We start from the raw sequence: 14,500 nt of genomic DNA, 5'->3' as shown, positions 1-14,500 counted from the left end.
CAGTGGAACTTCCCTCCAAGTTTCATCTGCCCTCACTCCCCCACGCCCAGTATACTGGTAATACCACCTGCCCTCACCTATATGCACTCATCTACCACCAAGAGGGGACGCTACCACCCTGAGTATAGGGTGAGTGTGGCCAGTGGAACTTTCCCCCAAGTTTCATCTGTCCACACTCGTCCACGCCCTGCGTAATGGTCCTACCCCCTAGCCCCACCTAGATGCACTCATCTACCACCAAGAGGGGAGGCTACCACCCTGAGTATAGGGTGAGTGTGGCCAGTGGAACTTCCCCCCAAGTTTCATCTGTCCACACTCCCCCACGCCCAGCGTAATGGCACTACCCCCTAGCCCCACCTATATGCACTCATCTACCACCAAGAGGGGACGCTACCACCCTGAGTATAGGGTGAGTGTGGCCAGTGGAACTTTCCCCCAAGTTTCATCTGTCCACACTCCCCCACGCCCAGCATAATGGTCCTACCCCCACCCATATGCAATCATCTACCCCCAAGAGGGGAGGCTACCACCCTGAGTATAGGGTGAGTGTGGCCAGTGGAACTTCCCCCCAAGTTTGATCTGTCCACACTCCCCCACGCCCAGCGTAATGGCACTACCCCCTGGCCCCACCTATATGCACTCATCTACCACCAAGAGGGGACGCTACCACCCTGAGTATAGGGTGAGTGTGGCCAGTGGAACTTTCCCCCAAGTTTCATCTGCCCTCACTCCCCCACGCCCAGTATACTGGTAATACCACCTGCCCTCACCTATATGCACTCATCTACCACCAAGAGGGGACGCTACCACCCTGAGTATAGGGTGAGTGTGGCCAGTGGAACTTTCCCCCAAGTTTCATCTGTCCACACTCCCCCACGCCCAGCGTAATGGTCCTACCCCCTAGCCCCACCTATATGCACTCATCTACCACCAAGAGGGGAGGCTACCACCCTGAGTATAGGGTGAGTGTGGCCAGTGGAACTTCCCCCCAAGTTTCATCTGTCCACACTCCCCCACGCCCAGCGTAATGGCACTACCCCCTGGCCCCACCTATATGCACTCATCTACCACCAAGAGGGGACGCTACCACCCTGAGTATAGGGTGAGTGTGGCCAATGGAACTTCCCCCCAAGTTTCATCTGTCCACACTCCCCCACGCCCAGCGTAATGGTACTACCCCCTAGCCCCACCTATATGCACTCATCTACCACCAAGAGGGGACGCTACCACCCTGAGTATAGGGTGAGTGTGGCCAGTGGAACTTTCCCCCAAGTTTCATCTGTCCACACTCCCCCACGCCCAGCATAATGGTCCTACCCCCACCTATATGCACTCATCTACCACCAAGAGGGGAGGCTACCACCCTGAGTATAGGGTGAGTGTGGCCAGTGGAACTTCCCCCCAAGTTTCATCTGCCCTCACTCCCCCACGCCCAGTAAACTGGTAATACCACCTGCCCTCACCTATATGCACTCATCTACCACCAAGAGGGGACGCTACCACCCTGAGTATAGGGTGAGTGTGGCCAGTGCAACTTTCCCCCAAGTTTCATCTGTCCACACTCCCCCACGCCCAGCGTAATGGTCCTACCCCCACCTATATGCACTCATCTACCACCAAGAGGGGAGGCTACCACCCTGAGTATAGGGTGAGTGTGGCCAGTGGAACTTCCCCCCAAGTTTGATCTGTCCACACTCCCCTACGCCAAGCGTAATGGCACTACCCCCTGGCCCCACCTATATGCACTCATCTACCACCAAGAGGGGACGCTACCACCCTGAGTATAAGGTGAGTGTGGCCAGTGGAACTTCCCCCCAAGTTTCATCCGTCCACACTCCCCCACGCCCAGCGTAATGGCACTACCCCCTGGCCCCACCTATATGCACTCATCTACCACCAAGAGGGGACGCTACCACCCTGAGTATAGGGTGAGTGTGGCCAGTGGAACTTCCCCCCAAGTTTGATCTGTCCACACTCCCCCACGCCCAGCGTAATGGTCCTACCCCTACCTATATGCACTCATCTACCACCAAGAGGGGAGGCTACCACCCTGAGTATAGGGTGAGTGTGGCCAGTGGAACTTCCCCCCAAGTTTCATCTGTCCACACTCCCCCACGCCCAGCGTAATGGCACTACCCCCTGGCCCCACCTATATGCACTCATCTACCACCAAGAGGGTCCAGAGAAAATGGGGTGCCTTGCAGACAGGGCCGGACTGGGAGTAAAAACCAGCCCTGGAAAACATTTCATACCAGCCCCATAGCATTATTATACCAGCCCAACATCATAACGTCATCATTATTTTTTTGTTCATAAAAGAGAAAACCATACATTTTAAAGAAACATTTAAAGAGCGTATTATATAAAGATAAGACAGATATGAAAGCACATAAGGCTAGGGAGATTATATATATATATATATATATATATATATATATATATATGTTACACAGTGGGACCTCTGATTACGAGAATGCTCATATTCCAAAGTGCTCACATATCAAAGTGAGTTTCCCCATTGAAGTTAATGGAAACGAAAATAATTTGTTCCGCATTGACTTCAATTGCATGCAATACCGCATGTGGCCAGAGGTGGGGGGCGCCGGAGAGCATCGGAGATACTCGGAAATGTCACTTGCCACTTGTCACCAGATTCAGCATGTCACTTGCCATCCGTCCCCTGCCACCAGATTTAGTGTGTCACTTGCCACCCATCCCGTCACCAGATTCAGCGTGTGACTTGTCACTTGGACTGGGTGACAGCAGGGGGACTGGCTGACAGCAGAGGACTGGTCAGGGTGTCAGGGGACTGGGTCAGGGTGACGGGGGACTGGGTCAGGGTGACAGGGGACTGGGTCAGGGTGACAGGGGACTGGGTCAGGGTGACAGGGGACTGGGTGACAGGGGACTGGGTCAGGGTGTCAGGGGACTGGGTGACAGGGGACTGGGTCAGGGTGTCAGGGGACTGGGTGACAGGGGACTGGGTCAGGGTGACAGGGGACTGGGTCAGGGTGTCAGGGGACTGGGTGACAGGGGACTGTGTCATGGTGACAGGGGACTGGGTCAGGGTGTCAGGGGACTGGGTGACAGGGGACTGGGCCAGGGTGACGGGGGACTGGGTCAGGGTGTCAGGGGACTAGGTCAGGGTGTCAGGGGACTGGGTCAGGGGACTAGGTCAGGGTGTCAGGGGACTGGGTCAGGGTGACGGGGGACTGGGTCAGGGGACTGGGTCAGGGTGTCAGGGGACTGGGTCAGGGTGACGGGGGACTGGGTGACAGGGGACTGGGCCAGGGTGACGGGGGACTGGGTCAGGGTGTCAGGGGACTAGGTCAGGGTGTCAGGGGACTAGGTCAGGGTGACGGGGGACTGGGTCAGGGTGTCAGGGGACTGGGTCAGGGTGACGGGGGACTGGGTGACAGGGGACTGGGTCAGGGGGGACTGGGTCAGGGTGTCAGGGGACTGGGTCAGGGTGTCAGAGGGCTGGGTGACAGGGGACTGGGTCAGGGTGTCAGGGGACTGGGTCAGGGTGTCAGGGGACTGGGTCAGGGTGACGGGGGACTGGGTCAGGGGACTGGGTCAGGGTGTCAGGGGACTGGGTCAGGGTGACTGGGTCAGGGTGTCAGGGGACTAGGTCAGGGTGTCATGGGACTGGGTCAGGGTGTCAGGGGACTAGGTCAGGGGACTGGGTCAGGGTGACGGGGGACTGGGTCAGGGTGTCAGGGGACTGGGTCAGGGTGACGGGGGACTGGGTGACAGGGGACTGGGTCAGGGTGACAGGGGACTGGGTCAGGGTGACAGGGTCAGGGTGACGGGGGACTGGGTCAGGGTGTCAGGGGACTGGGTCAGGGTGTCAGGGGACTGGGTCAGGGTGACGGGGGACTGGGTCAGGGGACTGGGTCAGGGTGTCAGGGGACTGGGTCAGGGTGACGGGGGACTGGGTGACAGGGGACTGGGCCAGGGTGACGGGGGACTGGGTCAGGGTGTCAGGGGACTAGGTCAGGGTGTCAGGGTGTCAGGGTGACGGGGGACTGGGTCAGGGTGTCAGGGGACTGGGTCAGGGTGACGGGGGACTGGGTGACAGGGGACTGGGTCAGGGTGACGGGGGACTGGGTCAGGGTGTCAGGGGACTGGGTCAGGGTGTCAGAGGGCTGGGTGACAGGGGACTGGGTCAGGGGACTGGGTCAGGGTGTCAGGGGACTGGGTCAGGGTGTCAGGGGACTAGGTCAGGGTGTCAGGGGACTGGGTCAGGGTGACGGGGGACTGGGTCAGGGGACTGGGTCAGGGTGTCAGGGGACTGGGTCAGGGTGACGGGGGACTGGGTGACAGGGGACTGGGTCAGGGTGTCAGGGGACTAGGTCAGGGTGTCAGGGGACTGGGTCAGGGTGTCAGGGGACTAGGTCAGGGGACTGGGTCAGGGTGACGGGGGACTGGGTCAGGGTGTCAGGGGACTGGGTCAGGGTGACGGGGGACTGGGTGACAGGGGACTGGGTCAGGGTGACAGGGGACTGGGTCAGGGTGACAGGGTCAGGGTGACGGGGGACTGGGTCAGGGTGTCAGGGGACTGGGTCAGGGTGTCAGGGGACTGGGTCAGGGTGACGGGGGACTGGGTGACAGGGGACTGGGTCAGGGTGACAGGGGACTGGGTCAGGGTGACAGGGGACTGGGTCAGGGTGTCAGGGGACTAGGTCAGGGTGTCAGGGGACTGGGTCAGGGTGACGGGGGACTGGGTCAGGGTGTCAGGGGACTGTGTCAGGGTGACGGGGGACTGGGTCAGGGTGTCAGGGGACTGGGTCAGGGTGTCAGGGGACTGGGTCAGGGTGACGGGGGACTGGGTGACAGGGGACTGGGTCAGGGTGACAGGGGACTGGGTCAGGGTGACAGGGGACTGGGTCAGGGTGTCAGGGGACTAGGTCAGGGTGTCGGGGGACTGGGTCAGGGTGACGGGGGACTGGGTCAGGGTGTCAGGGGACTGGGTCAGGGTGTCAGGGGACTGGGTCAGGGTGACGGGGGACTGGGTGACAGGGGACTGGGTCAGGGTGACAGGGGACTGGGTCAGGGTGACAGGGGACTGGGTCAGGGTGTCAGGGGACTGGGTGACAGGGGGCTGGGTAGAGAGAGATTATACAGTCCAGATTACAATTTGCAGGGGCAGCAAAGGTGACAGAGAAAGGGGGGTGCACCATGCAACCCCCCCCCCTCTCTCACTGTCACCTCTGCTGCCCCTGCAAATTGTAATCTGGACTGTATAATCTCTCTCACCATTGCATGGTCAACCCCCCCCCCCCGCACCTACCTTTTCTGCCTTCTTCTGCTAGGGTGGCTGTTCACTTCTTCTCCTCTGCGGTTCTGCCTTCACACGTGGAGACTGGAGAAACATAGTGGGCGGTGCTGGCGCCGCACGGGACGATGGGACGGTCGGTTCTCCTGCTCGGCTCCTCCCCTCCCTCAAACACATGATCGCTCCAGTCTAGTCCAGTGTCCACACTTCACAGCGGCGCGGGAAGTAAAGTGAAGCGGCGAGCATGGCGGCCGCAACCCGACGGCGGCCGGCTCGCCGCTGATTTTTATTAACATAACGTGATGTCATAGACATCACACTGGAGTGAATGCGGGCAGGCAGGCGTATAATTGTAAAGTGCGGCCGCGATGGCGGCCGCGGCCCGGCCACAGCTCGGCCAAAGCTGAGCTGGTTTGACTGACAGCAGGCGGCCTACCGGGAATTTTCCCGGTATCCCGGTAGGCCAGTCCGGCCCTGCTTGCAGATATGTTGGGCTACATGCCCAGGTAAAAACAGGACTAACATTTATTTACTAATACACTGGTCAACATACAATGACTGGCATTCACTGACCTACACTAACAGACGACGTCCAGATGTACATAAACTGACCGCTCCATGCTTTAGATAGATGCACACACACACACAACCAAATTAGGAGAGAGTAGATCGCACACACAGATTATAGGATGAGGCCTACTACAAACATACACCCAACATTAGAAAAAGGATGACTAGCATCCAGTAGGGTAGCTTAGTGTAGGTCCTGCCCTTGAAGAGTCTACCTTGCCGTGGTGGGCAGGCTTGGAATCTCTTGGTCAAAAGTGTGTCAGCGAATGGGCGAGAGGATCACTAGATCTTCACTTCTGGTCAATTGATTTTACCAAAGGACTCTTGATTTAATCAGAGTATATATAGTTGTAAAAGGAAAAAATGTGTATAGGTCCAGGGCTGGACTGGGACAGAAATTTGGCCCTGGACTTCATCCAGACCGGCCCACTTTCATTTTAAAGCGGGGGTTCACCCAAAAATAAATTTTTAACTTTACATTCAGCCGAGTTGTCCTAATGACAATCGGCTGTTTTTTTTTTTTTTTTCGTACATACCGTATTTCACCGCCGCTTCCGGGTATGTCTTCTGCGGGACTGGGTGTTCCTATCTGATTGACAGGCTTCCGACCGTCGCATACAGCGCATCACGAGTTGCCGAAAGAAGCCAAACGTCGGTGCGGCTCTATACGGCACCTGCGCACCGACGTTCGTCTTCTTTCGGCAACTCGTGACGCGTAGTATGCGCCGGTCGGAAGCCTGTCAATCAGATAGGAATGCCCAGTCTCGCAGAAGACATACCCAGAAGCGGTGGTGAAAATACGGTATGTACGGGAAAAAAAAAAAAACAGCCAATTGTCATTAGGACAACTCGGCTGAATGTAATGTTAAAAATTTTTTTTTGGGTGAACCTCCACTTTAAGTGTCCCCCTTACATCAGTGTCCCCCCATCAGAGCCCCCCTTGCATGAGAGCCCCCCTTGTATCAGACTATCCCCCATCAAAGTCTCCCTTGCATCAGAGTGTCCCCCATCAGAGTTTTTCTTGCATCAGAGTGTCCCCCATCAGAGTCCCCCTTGCATCAGAGTGTCCCCCATCAGAGTCCCCCTTGCATCAGAGATCCCCCTTGCATTAGTGTTCCCCTTCAGAGTCCCCCCTTACATCAGAGTCCCCCCTTGCATCAGAGTGTCCCCCCCTTGCATCAGAGTGTCCCCCCCTTTGCATCAGAGTGTCCCCCCTTGCATCAGAGTGTCCCCCCTTGCATCAGAGTGTTCCCCCTTGCATCAGAGTTTCCCCCCTTGCATCAGTGTCCCCCTTGCACCAGAGAGCCCCCCTTGCACCAGAGAGCCCCCCTTACATCAGAGTGTTCCCCCTTGCATCAGAGTGCCCCCCTTCCATTAGAGTGTCCCCCCTTGTACCAGAGAGCCCCCTTTGTATTAGAGTGTCTCCCCTTACATCAGAGTGTCCCCCCTTGCATCAGAGTGTTCCCCCTTGCATCAGAGTTTCCCCCCTTGCATCAGTGTCCCCCTTGCACCAGAGAGCCCCCCTTGCACCAGAGAGCCCCCCTTACATCAGAGTGTTCCCCCTTGCATCAGAGTGCCCCCCTTCCATTAGAGTGTCCCCCCTTGTACCAGAGAGCCCCCTTTGTATTAGAGTGTCTCCCCTTACATCAGAGTGTTCCCCCTTGCATCAGAGTGCCCCCATTGCATTAGAGTGTCCCCCCTTGTACCAGAGAGCCCCCTTTTAATTAGAGTGTCCCCCCTTACATCAGCGTATCCCCCATTGCTTTAGAGAGCCCCCCTTGCATCAGAGTGTCCACTATTTCATTAGAGTGTCCCTCATCAGAGTTTCCCCCTTGCATCAGAGTGTCCCCCATTGCACCAGGGTGTCCCCCCATCAAAGTGTCCCCCATCAGTGTGTCCCCCCCCCTTGAATCAGAGTGCCCCCCTCTCCTCCCCCTCCCACATGTACTCATTCACAGCTCTCCAGAAAGGCAGCATTTTTCCTCTCTCCAGTCATGTGATAAGTGACAAGTGATAAGGGGAGAGAGGAAGGAAAGTCTGTCGGCTGTCTATCTCCTCCTATAGGGCGGGAGGGAGCAGAAAGGCTAATACTCACTCCAGCAAGTGACGACTACTGCTTCTCTTGACAGGAGTGAAATCGCGATTACTCACTGTCAGTCAGAGGGGAGCGGCTCAAGGACTGCACCTGACCGGCCTACTGAGCCATCGGCCCACCAGGAAACTCCCGGTAGTCCCAATGGCCAGTCCGTGCCTGTGTAGGTCCATAATTATAATTTCATAAACACACCATAAAAATGTGGTATATTTACATTTAAATTGCTTCCTCTTTTATTTATTCCTTTCATGACCGGGGGCCATTACCACTTGGGTGCACAGGCCCACATTTGCAAGGCTTGAAGGGGCTCTATGGTTACTTCTTTCACTTCTGGTGTGTATAGGGATGTGTAATAGGTGTTTATGTATTAACATGTGTCCTAACCATGTATATATGTATGTACCGACAAGCCCCTTATGTGACAGTAGTGACAAGGTCCTCTCAATGGAGACATCAGGTGTCTTCTAGCTTCACCCCAAGAACAGGATATACGATTAAATCCTGTAATGAAACATTCCCCTTTACTAGGAAAGGATATCACGTTCTCAGGGAATTTTATATAATTTTTTTATTAATTTTATATTCCTACACATTCCACTAACAAAATATATAGGGAATTCTTATCCAGGGCTAGAGGATCTGCTCTATTCAGAAAATGTGTTTTTCTGCCCTCTCAATCTATACTTTAGACAATCTGAGACTTTCTCTATTCTCCAAAATAATTGTAAAATTCTCAATTTTAAACCGTGAGGCCCAGTTCATACTTGTGCGATGCCAGCCATCGCATGTGATTTGCAGCGCACTGCTGTTCACATTACATGCGATGTCTGTGCGGTGCGATTTCAGCCATACAGATAGTATGGCTGATATCTCACCGCATTCGGTCCAAACGCGCATCAGGACCCTTGTTTCTGTTCGGACCATAATCGGATCGCATGGGTGATCACACATATGTGATTCGATTCATGTCCGAACTGTCAGTTCGCAGTGTGATACGCAAGCTGAAATTGGGGTGTCGTTAACATTTAATGACACTCCCCAGCAGTTCGCATATGGCAGTGTGAACTGTCGTGCAAGTGTGGTGGCAGTGAAAGGGTTAACCACTAGGTGGCACTAAAGGGGTTAAGTGTGTCCTAGGGAGTGATTCTCACTGTTAGGGGGAGGACCTACCAGTGACACATCACTGATCACTGTTCCCGATCACGGGGAACAGTAGATCAGTGACATGTCACTAGGCAGAACAGGGGAATGCCTTGTTTAGGCCGGATTCACACTAGCGAATTTCAGCTCTCTTATCTCTGCAGAGAGATAAGAGAACTGTTCAGCAGATCATCTCTGTTTTAGCTGCAAATTTGGAGACCTGGGAGAGGGGAGGGGGGAAGTGTATTGAGGTGAATGAGAAAAATCCTGAAAAGAAATGAACACATCTGCGGATCAGATGAGTGCCCATAGAAGATATTGCTCCTAAATTCGCACCGTAATGCCTAGAAAACGCACATGTTTTTTTGGCAATGCACAGTGCGAATGCATCACACATATGTGAACCAGCCTCATTGAAATCAATGTATTTTATAATGTTATGCGAATTGGATGCGGTTGAAGTACCGCAACCAATTCGCATAGGTGTGAACCCGGCCTTACAAAGGCATCACGCTGTTCTGCCTTTGCCGACCACAATCGCAGGCCGCCCGAGAACATCAAGTTCCTGGGACCCGCGAGCACACTCACGAGGCACGCTGGGTGGCAAATTTAAAGGGACGTACAGGTACGCCCATTTGCCTTCCCGTGCCATTGTGTCGACATATATGTGTGTATGGCGGTCGGCAAGTGGTTAAATACATAAACACCCAAAGAAATGTCACTATAGCTGGTTGGGTGCGCTGTCTCTTTTAAATTGTTACATGGATATGAAAAGCTTAATTGACAATGACAGAATGACAGTGGGACTAGGCCCCGCCCCCAGGCTGTGCTCACAGCTTTTGACTGACAGCAGCTGGAGCCAATGGCTCCCAATGCTCTAATCCAAGCCTGTGATAGCGGGGAGAGGGGAGAAGAGCTGCTTCAGGTGTGCATATCGCTGGATCTAAATCGGGCTCAGCTGAGTATTAAGGGGGGGCTGGGCACTTTTAAAAGGTTTTTACCTTAATGCACTTTCTTTAAAAAAAAAAAAAAACTCCAATAGTACAATGGTAACCAATAACATTTCGCTTCTCAGGTTAACAACTCAGGTTATCTACTTTTAGCTATATCCTGTACAGTATGTCCTTTGTCTCTTTGTCATTCAACTTTTACCAGAGAGGAGTCAAGCATTACAGCCAGAAATATTTTTTCTATTTGCCAGGACTGAGCATTTACTGCTTTCACACGGAAGCATCAGAAATATTTCTGTTGGGCTTGACTTATTTCCCAGATCAAGGGTTCTTTATTAGAAGGGACTTCTCCATCCTGGCTAGCATATGTGGTGTGACTAAATGGGGTTCTGAACTAAGCCTTTCCTTAACCACTTAAGGACCGGACCAATATGCTGCTACATGACCCAAGGGGTTTTTACAATTCGGCACTGCGTCGCTTTAACAGACAATTGCGCGGTCGTGCGACGTGGCTCCCAAACAAAATTGGCGTCCCTTTTTCCCCACAAATAGAGCTTTCTTTTGGTGGTATTTGATCACCTCTGCAGTTTTTATTTTTTGCGCTATAAACAAAAATAGAGCGACAATTTTGAAAAAAATGCAATATTTTTTACTTTTTGCTATAATAAATATGCCCCAAAAACATATATACATTTTTTTCCCTCAGTTTAGGCCGATATGTATTCTTCTACCTATTTTTGGTAAAAAAAATCGCAATAAGCGTTTATCGATTGGTTTGCGCAAAATTTATAGCGTTTACAAAATAGGGGATAGTTTTATTGCATTTTTATTAATTATTTTTTTTTACTACTAATGGCGGCGATCAGCAATTTTTTTCGTGACTGCGACATTATGGCGGACACTTCGGACAATTTTGACACATTTTTGGGACCATTGTCATTTTCACAGCAAAAAATGCATTTAAATTGCATTGTTTATTGTGAAAATGACAGTTGCAGTTTGGGAGTTAACCACAGGGGGCGCTGTAGGATTTAGTGTTCACCTAGTAGTGTGTGTTTACAACTGTAGGGGGGTGTGGCTGTAGGAATGACGTCATCGATCGAGTCTCCCTATATAAGGGATCACTCGATCGATGCAGCTGCCACAGTGAAGCACGGGGAAGCCATGTTTACATACGGCTCTCCCCGTTCTTCAGCTCCGGGGAGCAATCGCGATGGAGTGGCTATAAACGAATAGCCGCGCCGTCGTCCCGGATCGCTCCCCGAGGGAATCCGACCGCCGCATGTAGAGGGGGGGGGGGTCCCGATCGGACCCCCGACCCGCGGAAAGGCAGGGACGTACAGGTACGCCAATGTGTCTGTACGTGCCATTCTGCCGACGTATATCTACATGCGGCGGTCGGGAAGCGGTTAAAGTGGTTCTAAAGTCTTAAAGTAATTGTGTAGCGCTACCCCCTCAGGGGCTGCTGATTGTTGTTGGGATCGGCATATTAAGTTACCTCTTACCGTTGTCTAGGGGTGAAGTTGATGAGTAGATTAGTGAGCGAATGTCCAGACAATGAATGAAGGTTTTCTGAATGCTGATGACCAACATCAACATTAGGTAGAGAGAAAAGGTTGATGAAGCGATAGAGAACTTTGCAGTATCAGGCCTGGATATGAGAAAGAGCAATCCTGCTCTCAGTAGTAGTAGTTACAGTTGGTCGCCACTCTAGCCAGAGTGGGTGAAGTGCCCCCGGACAGACTCCTGCCACGAGCCTGGCAGCCGAAGTGTCACTTTAGGTTGCTGGTAGGAACAGGCCTATGCCACAGGCCTAGTACTTGGATGAGCTAAATGAATTGAGCGAATCCTCCCAGTAGATTAGATTAGGGTCACTGGGTGACAGTTGAAGTGTACCTGTCAATGTCCCGGTCACCAGATCCCCGATGGTTCGTTACAGCCCTCTTGGACAACCTGCCTCCGGGTTCTCCTCAAGCCGATCCCCTACCGAACGGCATACAGCCTAGGATCTCCTCAATAGAGCCGGGGACCCAGCAAGTCACTGGGGCCCCTTTCAGTAGCATGGAGCTCCGCGTAGCGTGTGACCCCGGCCTGGTAGGCCATATCGCCGGGGTCCGTTGGATGCGCACACCCTAAAGGTGGGTGCCGCACCTGGAACCTGGAACACGTGAAGAACCAACAAAAATGGTGTCTGCCACAGATATACTCCTCCCCAGCATGCACCGCAAGGGCAAACTCCTCCAAATGGCTGCTGGGGAAAAGCGGCTCTGCCAGAACCCCTCTAGCGCCAACTGTCGCCCAGGGGTGGGATCGGCACCCCTTGAGCGCAGACTGACCCACAGGACAGTTCAGGAATGACAGCATCCCAAATTTAACAAATTACGAATGGGAGCAAAATAACTCTCCCATTCCCCACTAACTTTAGCGTAGTGCCCATACTGAAAGTAAGGGGGCGCTACAATTGTAAATGTTTTTTTTCTTATTTATTTAATAACAAACATCTCTATACTTACCTGCTCTGTGCAACGGAATTGCACAAAGCGCTAGTGAACCTCCTTCTTTTGGGTCCCTGTCAGCGCTCCTGGCCCCTCCTCTCTGTCCAGTGCCCCCATAAGAAGCCGCTTCCCATGGGGGAACTTGTAAGTGCTTGCATCCGAGTCTGCGTCCATTGACACAGACAGCGGGACACGGCCCTGCCCCCCGCTCCCTCGTCACGGGTATGGATTGACAGCACTGGAAGCCAAGGGCACAGCAAAGCCAGCGAGACTCAGAATTGAGGGGAGAGAAGAGCAGCAGGCATGCACGGAGCTGGATCGAATGAGGATATCATCTTGGCATCATTCTTTTTAGCTATCGGTCGGCTTTCGTGTAAAAATCCAAGCGGCTAATTAGCCTTTAGACTGCTTTTACAAGCAGTGGGAGGGAACGTCCCCCCCCCCCACCGTCTTCCATGGTTTTCTCTTAGAATGCAGCTGGTGATTCCACCAGCTGACCATAGAGCTGATCGTAGACGGATGAACGAAAATTCTCGTACGACAAAGGCTTACAAAATGTTACCTCGGCAAGGCAAGGAAGAGAAATGTATTTGCTATGGGTAACCAAGTGAAGGAACAAGCAACCAGTCCTTAGACGTGGTACCTGGTAAGGTAGCAGGTCTCCGGGAGTGAGGGGGTCAGTGTTCTGGCTCCTGCCCTAGCAATCCGTTTCAAAAGGCAACCGGAAAGCAGACTAGTGTCACAGAGCTCTATGGCCTGGTCAAGGTACGGGAAGGAAGGATTTAGGTGAGAGCACGCATGAGGTCCAGGAGGGACCATATTCTGTTACTGGGAGTGGGGTAACAGAGGTACACTGGATTGGTGAAGTGGGTGCAGGCTCAGCACGTCCCTTCCAATGCAAACATTCAAGTTGCAGTGTGTAGTGACAACTTATTACTACAGTCCCCACCTGGTCATGGGCATTGATGAGTGCGTCCATGAGACTACAAGGAAGCAGGTAGAGGCAGTGGCGTAGCGTTGGGGGGCCAGGGGGGTGGTTGCCCCGGGTCCAAACTTAGAGGGGCGGCAGGCAACAGGTTACTTGCAGCGCTTCTCTTGCGCTGTGCAGTCTAGGAGACTGTGAGCTCTTCCGATTCGCTATGAGAAATAAGTTGCGGTGCAGTCCCGGCTTAGGCTCCAGCGGTGACACTGACACAGCAGTGAGTAAATGTACACTGAAGACCATCCATGACGATCCCAGGGATTGTGACCGTGCGGAGACTGGGGGGAAGGAGGAGGGCAGGTTAGTATAAGAATCAGGTAGGTCAGTGTAGTGGTCAGTATAGGAATCAGGTAGGTCAGTGTAGTGGTCAGTATAGCAATCAGATAGGTCAGTTTAGTCAGTGTAGGAATCAGGTAGGTTAGTATAGTGATCAGGTAGGTCGGTGTAGGAATCAGGTTGGTCAGTACTACTGTACTAGTGGAAGGGAGTGCTAAAAAATCCACGGGTTAGGGGGCGCAAATTTCTTGCCCTGCCCTGGGCGTTGACAACCCACGCTATGCCACTGCCTGCAAATGAAGCCTGCGTTTTCCCCGCTGGTGGCCGCATCCATCTTTGCCCCTCTTCCTTCCGGGGGCCGCAGACTCCAGCTCTGTGACTGGCCGGAGTCGTGTGACATCACTTCCTCACATGCGCCATCAGTCATGGCACTTGTTAGTAAAGAAACGGCACAGCGCATGCGCCGATGACGTCGGCGCAAGCGTATATGGTAAATATCTCCTAAACTGTGTGGGGGATGGGCTTACTGGGACAACACAGAAATCACTGTTCCTGATCACTAGGAACAGCAGATCTCAGTATTGTCCCCTGTAAAAACGGGTATCCGCCTGGTTTACTCTCTGTACCGCGATCGCTGGCAGACATTGAGTCTGCTGGACCCATGAGCCCGCTCCGGCGGCATTGTCTCACACTACCACATGCATAGACAGGTAC

The sequence above is a fragment of the Rana temporaria genome, chromosome 3 (genome assembly GCF_905171775.1).
Source record: "Rana temporaria chromosome 3, aRanTem1.1, whole genome shotgun sequence".
NCBI lineage: Eukaryota > Metazoa > Chordata > Amphibia > Anura > Ranidae > Rana > Rana temporaria.
The sequence above is the reverse complement of the archived record's forward strand: the minus strand, read 5'-3'. Positions refer to the sequence as shown.